Source organism: Thamnophis sirtalis, unplaced genomic scaffold (assembly GCF_051295495.1).
Source record: "Thamnophis sirtalis isolate CommonGarterSnake01/CBP01778 unplaced genomic scaffold, rThaSir2_p1.2 scaffold_7, whole genome shotgun sequence".
NCBI classification, from domain to species: Eukaryota; Metazoa; Chordata; class Lepidosauria; order Squamata; family Natricidae; genus Thamnophis; species Thamnophis sirtalis.
Window position 1 is genome coordinate 30,664,894 of NW_028261387.1, and position 14,170 is coordinate 30,679,063.

The 14,170-nt window shown below is 39.2% G+C and overlaps 1 protein-coding gene and 1 long non-coding RNA gene across 5 annotated transcripts in view; one reads left to right on the forward strand and one right to left on the reverse strand.

Annotated features, from left to right (window-relative positions):
• The window catches only part of SSBP3 (single stranded DNA binding protein 3), a 226,893-nt gene that overhangs the window by 16,804 nt on the left and 195,919 nt on the right, over positions 1-14,170 (forward strand). The gene's annotated exons all lie outside the window — the stretch shown is intronic.
• The window catches only part of LOC148044585 (uncharacterized), a 45,422-nt gene continuing 42,659 nt past the window's right edge, over positions 11,408-14,170 (reverse strand). The window contains exon 4 of the long non-coding RNA XR_015697264.1: positions 11,408-11,702. This is a non-coding gene — a long non-coding RNA (uncharacterized LOC148044585). The remainder of the gene's footprint in view (positions 11,703-14,170) is intronic.

The window sequence follows — 14,170 nt, forward strand, 5'->3', positions numbered from 1 at the left end:
ATTGTCCAATTCAATCTGGGTCCAGTCAATTATCCCTGCAGAGTATCGAATCACAGGTATAGCCCAGGTATTTATGGCTTTTATGATGTTTCCTCCACTCAATTTGGACTTTAATATTTTGCGTATTCGTCGAATGTATTTGGCTGAAGTTAATTCCTTGACTTTATTATGCATTAAGTCAGAGGCCTCTAAAATCCCCAAGTACTTGTAGCCTTCTTCTGGTTTTACTGCCTTTATCATTTCTTCATTCTCAAGTTCTATTCCATCATCTTCTATGACCTCACCTGCTTTGGTTGCCATTGTTGCACATTTGTCAATTCCAAACTGCATACCAATGTCTTGGCTAAATTCTTTTGTGCTTTCAATTAATAAATTCAGTTCAGCTTTCGTTTTACCAAACAGCTTCAAATCATCCATGTACACCAAGTGCGAAATTTTCAGTCCTTTCTTTGCAAGTTCGTATCTATAGTTCATCTTCTTCAAAATGATTGTCAGTGGTAGCATTGAGAGTATAAAAAGTAGGGGTGAAAGGGAATCGCCGTGGAAAATGCCTCATTTAATTTCAACTTCACCCAGTTCTTCATTAGCTATAAGCTTGGTTTTCCAGAGGTTCATTGAAGTTTCCATGAATTTTTGTATGTTGCTGCTGACGCCAAAGATTTTCAGGCATTTCTTGATCCAGCTATGGGGAACTAAATCAAACGCTTTCTTATAGTCTATCCAAGCCATGAATAGGTTGGTTCATCTTTTCTTTGAATTCTTTAGGATTAGCTTGTCAATCAGCAGTTGGTCCTTTGTTCCTCTTGAATTTTTGCAGCATCCTTTCTATTATTATTATTATTATTATTATTATTATTATTATTATTATTATTTCAATGTCTATACTTAAATATACTTTGATCTCTTTGGTTACAGTCCCCGGGAAGAGCAGCCTATAAATAATTATGATCTTTTATTATTATTATTTTATTAAAATTTCAAAATGTTTTTCATTATGTCAAGAGCAAGTGGACAGTAATGGATATTACTGGTGAAGGGTAAACACATGTGCAGGGGTTGAAAGTTTATAAAGTTCAGGGCAAAAGTATCTGGTATAACTAATGAAAGCTATGAAATCGACAGCAATGCCGATGGTTGGATTGTATTACCATGCAAGCTTTGTTTAACTCTGGTATTTCCAGTACCTGTATGTTTTCCTTTTCTGCTTTGTACAAATGTTGCGCAAAGTGTCAATTTCAGTCATGGGCTGAGCTCTCACTATTCTAAACAATAGTTAGTTTAATTTGATTTTGATTTAAATGTGATATGTTTGTTCCTAGCCATTGAAGTTTATCTACCGTTGTTTAGGTATTTTTCACTTACATGGATGTGTAAAGGTGTAGAAAGTCACAGAGTAGAACTCTAAAAAGAAAGTAGAACTCTTAATTCCTATCTTGCCTAGTGTTTTAATTGGGTGTTAGGGTGTTTCTGCAGGAAATTCATTTGAACATAGTTTACAAATGCAAAATATGGAAGCTTCTGCTAAAAGGTTGCAGTAGGTTTAAGTTTTAAGAATCTTCTGTCACTCACAATAATAAATAGGGTAGCTCCTATTTAGTGTTTGGAGATTGAAACATTCACAATTCCCATCAGTCAGTCGATTCTGAGATTCTAGTCCCCAATTCCTTGGGAGAGTGCCTGGTTTGGGAAGATTGCTCCAAAGAGATTAAGAGACTTAGGGATGTGTTTAGCAATGGGTGTTGTACAGTTTCAGGTTACTGTACAAACTGTGGTATATATAGATCATTTGTTAACGTTTAATTTTATCGGGGAAAAGCAGTCTTGCCTTTTCACAAGGAAGAGGATGCTGTAAGGTAAAATGTCTTTTAAGGTTTTCTCAACATTTTTTTTTGTAAAAAGAACGCAGAAGAGATATGCCGTAAGACTTGTAGTATGCCTTGTTAAATAGTTCTGAAACAATGTGTGTGTGTGTGTGTGTGTGTGTGTGTGTAGGAATATACTTCACAACCCATGTTATTGGAGAAAGAAGCTATAGAATTTTCTCTTTTACGAAAGGGACGAATCTTGTGATCCATTATTCCAAGGTAGACACTTAAATCCTTAAAAAATGAACTTTGGTTGAATCACTTTTCATTCATATAATAATCCCTGGTTGATAAACCAGTGGCAGTGACTTTTGCTATGGAAGAATAAAAAATGCATTATTAAAATGCCCTCATTCATCTGTGTTCTTGGGATAAGATTGGGCTGCGTTAAAAGCTTTGATTGTCTCTTTGAAGCAGGTCCTTATTTGTCATCCAAATGAACTCATGTTCTTAAGGTAAGAGTTATTTGAACTGCATAGGAGCTGCAAGAATGGATGGCTGTTTGGAAGCAGTTGCTCCTTTTTTTTTAACTTGTTATTGACAAAACCCTCAAAGCAGTAAACCAAGAGGTCATGGCAAGGCTCTTTTGCTATAGTCTCTGTGATTGGGGAGCCTAAATATTTATCCTGGTCTGTCCCTAATGAAAACAAATTGTCAACAGTTGTTCAGTAACTGACTAAATTAAAATCTGTAATTAGTCAATTAGATTAAAGAGTTGGCACAACCTGATTGTATCATGCTGGTTAGGTTATTAAGAGAAAGGGTGTGATTTTTAATTACTGCATGCTAATTTTGACAGTTTCAAATGGAAACAGACGTTACCCCCCACTACCCCCACCTCACAACATGCGGTGTCGATTTGGAAAAAGAAACCAAAGCAAAATGTAGTTGGTTCCACAAAAGCTCCGGAGATCTGTCTCTAAATCTAGGAACTGTTTGGGTTGGGTAGACCCATAGGTAGTGGTCAGTGCCTTGGAGTTGAGTAGGGAGGGAGGTGTCCAGGAGAAGAGCCTTAGTTAAGTTCTGCTAAGTTGATTAATTAATTAAACTTTGTTGACCATTTACTTTAAGGGCAATGGAAGAAGATAAACCTCACTTGATTCTTTTTGCCTTTTCTTTCCGAGGAAGGCAGGGGATATTTTTAATGCTGAAATGTTCAATTTGTTAAGTCAGCTGCTGGGTGTACTTGTTTAGGGAGAGAGGAAACACTTGTGGGAGGCAAAGGTCTGGTTGCTAAAATACAGTAGCAACTCAGAAATCCATTTGTGCTTTTGATGCTCTTGGTATGGCTTGTTTATTAGTGGGAACTTGTATGTCTCTTCATCTCTTACTCGCCCTATTTAAAAATGACCCGAGAGTCTTAGCTAACAGACGTGGTGATGATGCTGATGACATCAAAGTGAATCATCTCCTTTCCAATCCTCCTCTACACTCCCATTTTATTCTACCACTTTCAATAAGGTTACACACCTTTGCAGAACATGTGTAAAATGTCTCCTCCTTCCAATGTTTTCCCCTCTCACAGACATATCCACACCATTTTGCTTCAGGGCAGTGGGTCCCGTTCCTTTGGCTATGCTAGTGGTGGCCTCTTGAATGCATTTTGTCCTTCTGAGTTGACCTCAGCTCCACCCCTGCAAGAAGAAAAAGAAGTTTGTGAAGGGGTGTGTGTGCGTGGATGTGTGTGTCTGTAAGCTGCTGACAGATTTGTAGCTCTGAGTAAATACAAACCTTGTAAACCTTCCTTCATTTCCTTTCTGCCTGTCCTTTCAGGGGAACAAAGAAGCTCAAAGCCATTCACACACAAAAGCCAGAGAAGTCTTTGCTCCTGCTTCGTGTTCCTATCCCAATCATGCAGGAATGGGGAGAGAAGTAAGGAGGAATTGTTCTTTCCCTTTCGGAAAGCTGACAATGAAGCTTTTTGCCTGAATTGTTGCATCGTGTGTGAATATGAGTATGACTTTCCTGTTCTGCTGATCATTTCCTTCCTTACCTCGGAAGCTTGGATTTTATCCTACTTTTTGGTAGCGCATTTTCTGTGTCCCATTTCAATACAATCCTTTTGATTTTTCTGATCCATTCCATTTACTCGGTCTTTGAAACCTTGATCTCTAAGCGGGTGGCAGATGTGTTTGCTTATAATTCGGTAACAGCAACTTTAAAAAGATGGAGTAATGTAATTATTTGTTTAGAGCAAAGATTCGGGTGGAGATCACTGGCTTAAATCTGTGGCCAAGTGTTATAAGAGTTTCAGCAGCAGGTTTTAGAAGAAGGTAGGATAAAGGGACACAGTGGCTAAGATGCTTGTTGATCAGAAAGGTCGGCAGTTCGAATCCCTAGCGCCGGGTAATGGGGTGAGCTCCCATTACTTGTCCCAGTTTCTGCCAATCTAGCAGTTTGAAAGCATGTAAAAATGCAAGTAGAAAAATAGGAACCACATCTGGTGGGAAGGTAAAAGCATTCCATGCCCCTTTGGCATTTAGTCATGCTGACCACATGACCACGGAGACGTCTTCAGACAGTGCTGGTGAGCACCGCCCCCTAGAGTCAGGAACGACTAGCACATGTGTGCTAGGGGAACCTTTACCTTTACCTTAAGATGAAGGAAAAGATGCTTTCTACTCAGACTTTTGGTGTCTGGGTGGATATAATCATGTTATTTTCCTGGCCCACAGCATGAAAATGATTTGATGTAGTCTTCTCATACGATTTTTTTTGGCTTCCTAGTAGAGTTTATGAATCTGATATTCCCTGATGGTCATTGTCATTCTAGTATTCACTAGGGCCTTTCTTTACTTAGGGGGCCAAGATAAGATTAGCCAGGTTCTTTTCAGGTAGGCAGAAAATATGCAAAACTTGGTTTTCCATTCCCAAATGATTTGCTAATAAACAACACACTAGATAAGAGAATGGTGCAACTGTGCAACTGAACAAAACTTTTCTTTAAAGACTTTAGAACCACTAAATATCATTAGGAAGACAAAAGGGTAAATCCTAGCACATTGTTAATGGATGAATCCAGCAACTGTGTTATTTTGTACTTGAATTTTCTTTATGAAGACAGTCTCAAAGTCATTTTCTGTCAGACAGAACTTTAGCATTTCGCCAAGTTAAATAGAGATGTTAAAAGTATCTTGAGGTAACTTACTGGACTTCTGTCTTAAAAGCTGCAGCAAGTACTTACTTATCATCTTAGGGTGCTATTGGTAAAAGAATGAGGGAGGGCTAGTGCAATGCTGGTATGCACTTTTGGCAGTCCCTTCTCATCCTTGGTGTTCAAGATTTCAGCTGCCTAGACCAGGTTGACCAGGGGTTGAGAAAGTAGCAGAATAAAATAACTGGAGGACGCCGCATTGGTTATTGCTATTATAGTATACCTGAGAATGAAGTAGTATGTACATGCTTTAATATTTCTGTATCAAACTGGATATGATGGTAATAACCACATTTGTTTATATAGGTTTGAGGAAGAAAGAGAACTGCTAAAACAAATTGGGTGTAACTTTTCAAATAAAAATGTTTCGTGTCAAATAATTTTGAGTCATGTTTGATTCTGGGTAACCTCATGGACATGGATATAGAGTTTTCCTTGGAAATGATACATAAGTAGTTTGCTACTGCCTTGTTCAGGGATTCTGTGGAGGTCTCTGTCCATGCACTGGCCTGGTGTCACTCTTTTGATCTCATCCAAAATCAGCCAGGTAGGCTGGGGGCTTAAGAGATAGGAACTTATCTACTTCCCTTGGCTTATTAAATTTATTTCCTCTCATTTTCCAACTCCCAGCCTTCTTTCCTATCCTTGATACCATAACAAACACAACTATTCTCTTATTTAGTTTGGTCCTCTGAAGTCAGAGAGACCAACTGGGAAATTGCTTGGAAAAGTTTTGGGGATTGTGTATTTTGCATCTTTTAAATGACGTCTGATCTGTATATGAACATCTCTCTTACAAATAGCTTTATTTTGAACATCCCACTGCTTTTTTTCAATTCATAGAATAGCAAATTTGGGAATAAAAGCAGTGGTGCAATTCAGCTGGTTCTATCCAGTTCAGGCGAACTAGTAGTGGTGGCGGCGTCCCATTTTTGATGCTCTGTGCATGCGCGGAAGGTCCTGCACTTGAGCAGAGGTGAGCCGTGTGCTCACATTTGCGAACCAGTAGGGAAGGTAAGTTGTTTTCACCCTTGAATAAAAGGGACACCTTCAGCCTATGCAAAATGTGAGCAGCAGGTGGATGATAGTCATCAGGAGAATTGCAACTGGTTTTAAAGAGGATTTTTCCTCAGGGGGTACATGCATGCTTTCTCTGTTCCACAGTAACATGGGCTCCTACATGTTTTCTCTGTGGTCAAACCTTGGAAATCCTGCTTAAAGGAGGCAAAAGTATAAGGTGAGTATAAGCAGTTATGACTCATTCAAAACTTTTTTCATCATCTGAAGTTGCCATTGCCAAAAATATAGTCATATAGATGAGTTCATAGGGCTTACTGGCAGACAGATTAAATGTAGCACTAGGGCCTCTGATATGTATATGCTTTCCTACTGTCTGCTACAAGGAGCAATGGCAACTTAGACTTGCTTCAGACTTGACTACAAAAATATAAAGAAGACAGATAAGGGACATGTCACTGTCTTCTTGAATTGTCATAGGGTGTATATCTCAAAGAAACATGAAAAGTTGTCTTACAAGGATGAAGCGGTTGATCCATGTTGCTTGGATGTGACTGTTCCTGATAATAAATTAACCTGAGACATGGTTACGGTTTTCCTTGAACTTTTCTTCTGAAAAGAATTTGGATTAATCATATGGTTCTCTACGTAAACCGGCCTGCATTTACATAAAATATGTATGATTTGTTTTGGAAGAATTAATATGATTTAAATGTAGATGTATGCATAATATATCAGAATCAATGGATTGCTAGGCATATAAAAGACATTGGAGGCAGGCTTACTATCAAAAATAGTATATGTCAGTGATGGCTAACCTTTTTCGTCACCGCATGCCGACTTGCTTGCTGGAAATGGCATGCAAAACCATCTCGCAAGGGACGTGAGGCCTCGCTGGCCTTTGCACATGCAGGAGTGCCTCAACCTGGAAAAGAGCAGTGCCGGTGCGCATACACTCACCAGCACCCAAATCTTTGGTTTCTGACCCGAGCGCATGTCTGACAAACAGCTGGCTGTCATGCATGTATGCAGTAGAAACCTGGAAGTTTGGGTGCCGGCATGCTCATGCGCACTGGAACGCTGCTCTTTTGGATTTCGGTGCTCCCATGTGCATGAAGGCCAGCTGGCCAGTGCATGTGTGTGCAAAGGAACGTGGAAGAGGAGCCAGTGAGGCCGCACGTCCTGATGGCTCTTTGTGCTGTTTCCAGCACGTGTACCATAGGTTTGCCACCATGGGTATATGCCATGCATATTTTAAATTGGATGCATCTTTGGAAATAAAGCTGGTTGATTTCTTCATTCTTTTCTTTCTAAGAATGGCAGTGTTTGCATCAAAATGTCCAAAACATGACATAAGGGCAGTTGCAAAGCAAGTCAAAGGTGGATCAAAGGAACCTCCAAATCTTGTTCAGATTCTGTTTCAAGAATAAACAAATTCTACTTAAGTTACTGTTTTCATCAGTTGCTATTGTTTGCATAAATTGAATTACCAGTAATCATCAAATAAATGCATGGTTTTATGCATATGGAAAAGGTTAAGATTTCTGAGACAGTAGTCTAAGTAAAGGGGAGGAACCGATAAGAGAGGTGTTTAGAAGTGAAATAGAGGCAATAAAGAATAGGATAAAAGGTTTGTTAAATAGTAGCAAAGAAGAGGCAGAGAAAAGTCTAGAATAGAATAACAGAGTTGGAAGGGACTTTTGAGGTCTTCTATTCCAACCCCTTTCTTAGGCAGGATACCCTGCCTATATCACTTCAGACAAATGGTTAACCAACATCTTCTTAAAAACTTCCAGCATTGGAGCATTTATAACTTCTGAAAGGAAGTTGTTCCACTGATTAATTGTTCTAACAGTCAGAGAATTTCTCCTTAGTTCTAGGTTGCTTCTCTCCTTGATTAGTTTCCATCCATTGCTTCTTGTCCTGCTTTCAGGTGCTTTGGAGAATATCTTGACCCCCTCTTCTTTGTGGCAGCACTTAGATATTGGAACATTGCTATCATGTCACCTCTAGTCCTTCTTTTCATTAGACTTGACATACCCAGTTCCAGATAGGGAAAAATAAATGAAAGCTGACCAGAGAAAAACCACTTAGCAACCTGCACAATCAGATTCTAAGAAAGACTTAGATGAATTTGTCTTTAAGAACAGCAACAGGCTTTTCATTCTTTTTTTTCTTTAACGTTCATTTTTCCCCTTTCCCCTCTTAAATCCCTATGCAACTATACTTAAGGAGAAATATAGCTTCCATTTCCCAAAAGCTGGGAATGGAGGATAGAGCATATTTCCACTGGCATAACAGGAAACGTTTTTAAAGGTGAATTGTTGCACAACCTTCCATTGCTAGCATGCATAAACCCAGTGTGTGACTTGGAGATAAATCACAGCCAGGGCTCATGCGTCTTGCAACTTCTACCTCAAAAGAGGCTATGGCCCAGTTTATCCATTGCACTAAGCTATAGTTTATTGAATGGACTGGATGTGCACAACACACTAAGCCAAAATCAAACACCGCAGCAGAAGCTTTTCTTTACTGCATGAGAACCAAAGTACGCTTCTGCTGTTGCATTTAATATAGAGGCTTAATTCAGCTACCTACAAACATTACAGCTTGTCACTGATGATGTTTGTAAATATTTGTACAAAAACATTTTAAAAATAATCATCTCTCCAATTAACCGAGAACACTGTCTTGATTGATCAAATGTGTTTAAATGTATTCTTAATCTAAGCAAATTAATTGGGTAAAAGGTGCAGTTGTGCCTGTGTAGTAAAAACATGGAAAGCCAAAACATCCCTTTAAAAACAATGCTGCCGTTTTTGTAGATTCAGTCACATATGGAAGGGAAAAGGGTATGGGCTGCAGCGTTTAGAAGCAAACTCATTACATTTGTTTTTAAGAGACAGATGGCAAGCCCAGTAGTTTTGCTGTTGCCATTTACAGCAAATGGCTCCCAGGTCTGCTCATGTAAACACACACACGCACACACAGACACACACACACAGGCATGGTGCATGGGTTATCTTGTTGGCGTTTGTTGAATGTTTGAAAGGCAAGCTGGTTAAATCCTGAATTTAATTTTTTTTTAAGTGGCTTCATCCTCAGGGATTTGGAAGTCCTCTCGTCTTCCCTCCCCTCTGAGTGTGCAGCTTCTGAGAAGACCTAGGTAAATTTGAAATCAACCACAGGCCTTTTCCATGAGTCAGCAAGTCCTTCCCAGCAGCTACGACTGAAGTGAGATTCAGATAACATCTGCCATGACGGGCTGCAAAACCTGTTCCTCAGGTTCTGAGTAAACAGACAACAAACACATGAATGTATTTTGCAATCAGCCACCAGTGTATTTCAGTGAGATGGACAGGCCTTTGGAGTTGGGTTGCAGCTCTGATCATGCCAGTAGCTAATCATAACAACCGCAGCACAACTGGAGACGATATTTTTGTCTTATAGATCAGCTTGGCAGACTGTAAGCTCCCAAAGGGTGGATGTGGAAGCAAGAGAAGAGGTTTCCTGTGCGTCCCCCCTCCCCCTGTTTGTTTTCAGCGCACAAACAACAAATGGGCAGATTGGAAAGATGCTGTCTCTTTAAACTGAAGAGCTTGTTGGTTTATTGCTACCGTGGGGGAGGGAAATCCTTTATGGCTGATGACATGTTCCCTGGTTAAGCTCTTGAAGCAGCAGGGTGGGAGGAGCAAGGAGGAGAAACAGCCACTGTCCTGATAACGCTGTGACTTTTTTGCAGTGAGAGCAAGCAAATATTGGGAGCATTTGTAAGAACAATTTGTTTTTGTTGATTGGGGAAGGAAGATCAGCCCTGCAAAGATAATTTGCTTGCCTCTAGGTCTTTGAGTACCTTGGTGGAAGGTGAAGAGCAGTTAGCTTTGGGGCATAGGACTAAAGGGGCATAGAAATGAGGGATGTCCAAGCTTTCTAATACTTCATTGTGTCATGCCCCATTCCTTCCTGCCATTGAGATTGGTATCCCTTTGGAATGGAGTGTGGGGCCCAGGAATAGGTCCGCAGTTCGGCACTTCGAATCCCTAGCGCCACATAATGGAGTGAGCTCCCGTTACTTGTCCCAGCTTCTGCCAACCTAGCAGTTCAAAAACATGTACAAATGCAAGTAGAAACATAGGGACTACTTTGGTGGGAAGGTAACTGTTCCATGAACCTTAGGCATTTAGTCATGCCGGCCACATGACCACAGAGACATCTTTGGACAGTGCTGGCTCTTTGGCTTTGAAACGGAGATGAACACCGCCCACTAGAATTGGGAACGACTTGCACATGTGTGCGCGGGGAACCTTTACCTTTACCTTTAATAATGGAAACTCATTGGGTAACTTAGAACCTGTTGTCCTTTCCTAGCCCAACCCCATTTTATAGGGTTGTTGTGTGGATACATGAAGGAAGATCCCCATGCTTGCTACTTTGGGCTCCTGAAGAAAAGATAGCATAATCTAAATTTAATAAAGAGTAGCGTTTCCTTGGAGTCTCATACTGCCTGGAAGAAAGTAAATAGCAATTGCTACTTTTTGACATGAAGTTGTAATGAAAGCTAGGATATTTTTCTTCGTGCTTGCAAACCTATACCTAGTATTCTTTTGAGTCTTGCCAATGAATTCTGAGATATGCTTCTTATCCAAATGTGCATGAATAATCTGCCAGCACACAGTTTTGGATTTGGCCATCAAGTTTGTGAAGTGAATGCTATGGAGCTGAGTAAGAGTTTGCATTTAGCCATTTCATTAAGGTAGCTTCAGACTTGTGGCAGAATAAAAGTTCTGACTATTAAAAAGAGAAACTTGGCAGCAGTCAACATAAAGTGTGCACATAAACTTTCAAGAATCTATCAAATATGATGGAATTTCTTTAGTGAAGCCAAAACCATGCTGTCTTATTAGTGGTTTAGAACACTGTTTCTGATAAGAAGGAACCCCATTTGTTTGCAGTTCTATACAAAGCTGTGAATGGCAGTGATATATAGGCATGATTTTTATTTTGACCCGGGGGCTCCAGTCTTCAAATATTCAACATTTCACTTTGTTACAATGGTTAAAGTGAAACACTCTTTCCTTCTCTTCTTCTATCATTAGATCTGAGCTGCACATAATATTTCTACCAGCTGACTTGTATCCTTTGTATTGGTTACATCTTCTGAACATGACCTACCACTTACACTTCATGCTTTGTGGTTCAGATTTCTCCCAAGATATGTGCTAAGAATTACCCATTTGATTAAAAGTTTGTAAGGATCAAAAACTACAGAAGCTAAGCCTCTTGTCTATTGGGCTGCTGATGTTATTTTCATAATATCATAAGCAGCTGACAGTTTAGAATAAACAATACAAAAAATAAACAAAGACAACAGTTGCTAGCCCATCAGTTGCCTTTCCTGGCAATCCTCAAATTTAATTGAAATTAATTGAGAAACAGGGATATCTTAGTTTTATGAAAATTTTGGCTTCTGTGCAGCCTTGAGTTGCCTGGTTCTAATAATGCATAGTGATAACATTATTTTCTGGAGGATTGTCTATAGGAGGTGATCAATGAGTTAGCGACTCCTGTATGGCGTTCTTCATTTTTACATGTCACCAGTTGCTTCTAATCTCAGTCACTTTGGAAGTAGAATTCAAGAATCGCATATATGTTGATTGTTGTTAAATCTGCAAAAGAATCGCCAGAATAATTTACACAGGAGTTTGTATCTATGTTGAACATTTCTCTCATCACCAGAGCCAGAATTCATGGAGCTAGGCTTTAAGAATTTACAGGTAGAATTCCTAATAACCAAGAATGGTTAAATCAAAGAGTTGGTTTTTTTGCTGTTTAAGAAATTAACACAATCAGTAATATTGTCTGTATTCAGCCTCTTTGGGCAGTTACTGGACCTCTCTTCCCTTGTCATTGCCTGGTCCCCCTACTTAATTCCACCTTCCTCCACCTCCACTACCCCCAATTTTATTCAGGAATCCAACCATCACAAAATAGTTAAGTGTACCTGCTTTCTAATTTCCTAGAATGCCTTGACCTCCTGGGAAGTTAAAATGGCAGCTATTAAGAGTTCCTTAGAGAAGATTTTCTTAACCTTGGCAGCTTTTAAGATGTATGGGCTTCAATTCCAGTATGCTGGCCTGGGAATTCAATGGACTTCAAAGTGTGTGCGTTTCAATTCCAGCACATTGGCTAGGGAATTCTGGGAATTGAAGTCCACACATCTTTGGACACATTGCCGAAGTTGAGAACATTGCCTTAGAACATTAGTGATCACTGCCAAGAAACTCTGGCAAGGCCTCCACTGATAGAGCTGCTAACAGAAGAGGAAGCCATAGTCCGCCCACAGCCTCTTCATATTGCCAACTAACCTTGTTATTCTTTGTAGGTATGAGAATTGTGAACCATGTGTCAGTCATTCTGTGGCGAGATGCATTTCTCCCTACACAAAAGGAAAGGCAAGACCGTAGTCAGAAGAACTCTATGTGGGTTAAATTCACTACAGGAGTCCCGGTGTTGTCTTTTAATCTGGTACTTTATAAAAAAGCTAGAGCAATAAGAAATAGACAAAAGTGCACCCTCCCCATGCCGGGCCACTAAACTGGAAGTGTACGGAATAAATAAATCCTATCCGAGAGAAAAAAATATCTAATAAGTATGTCATATACATGCTTCTGGAGGATTGTCTACAGGAGGTAAATGAGTCAGTGACTCCTGTGTGGTGCTGGTGTACTTATTCTTTTCTTTTCCTTAGATCTGAAGGAGCATGGCAAAAAAATAATATTTTATGGCTAGGCTTGGGCCTTTCACCTTCACAATGTAATTATGATTGTAGAGCAGCTTATGTTTTGTTACTTGGTATGCAAAGAAGTTTGGTAACACTGTTAATTTGACCCAGGCAAATGCTATTTGCTGGGCAAAAATATAACTATAGTGGTGGTTTGTAAAATTGCAATAAATAAATAGATTTAATTTGTTTAAATGTGGCACCACTAGACTTATTTCCTGATTTTGATGCATTCTAATGTTTGCCAGAATTACTTGGAAACTATTATAACCTTTCAGAAAATAATTGTGTGTATATATGTATGTATGTACGTACGTACGTACGTACGTACGCACACACACACACACACACACACACACACACACAGAGGTATATTGTTGTCTTTTCCTGTTTTTTTTAAAAAAGATTTTACCGAACCTGTGTGTTTCTTATCATTATAGTTTTTAGGCATTGTTGGTTTAATTGTAACATTTCCAAATCTTGTAATTGCTCTGGAAAAGTGTTTTTCAAACTTGATAACTTTAAGATATGTGGACTTCAACTCCCAGAATTCTCTTGGAGTGTGCTGTCTGGAACATGTTAGGAGAATTCTGGGAGTTGAAGTCCACATACCATGAAGTTGCCAAATTTGAACAATACTGCTCTAGGAGGAAGAATTATATATATTTAAAAATGGTCTGCTCTTGATTTGGCAGGTCAAAAGATATGCAGGGCCAGCTTAGATGGTATCTGGGATCTATTTGGCAATACTTGAAAATTTCTGAATTTTGTAAAGTGATAGCCCACTGCAAGTGAAGCTTGTCTGTGGAGAGAACAGTTCTTCTTAATACCAAGCGTTACATTACACATAAGAGGATTTCAACAGTAACTGTAAGCTCTCTGCATTGGACACAAATATTGCTGTTGTCCATCCAATTATTTAACTTTAAACCCCTTATAGTGGATTGCAATTCTACAAAGAGTAGGTCTTGCATTTTGTCTGATGCTCTCCAAAATTTCACAATGAAAAATTGTGTTTTATAATTGTTTGTCATGAGCTTATGTTGCTATAAAATGAAATAAATCCTGCATGCTATATAGATTCCACAAAATCTTTTAATGTCCAGATTTTGTTCCCATTTGAGAAAAAAAATGAAGGTTTGGGGATGAGTCTTAAATTTTAAAATGAAGAGGAGGTAAGTAACTGATGGGTTGAGAAAAAGTTTTGTTCTGGACTTGGCTACTGCTTGTTTTGTTTCCCAATTCATTGAAACTGTCATGAAAAGACTGAAAGTTTGTAAAAGTTAATGTATTTCTGTTTTATCTTTAGAGGTTTCATCTCTCCTTTCTGGAGAGCAGCCCTAGCTGGTTATA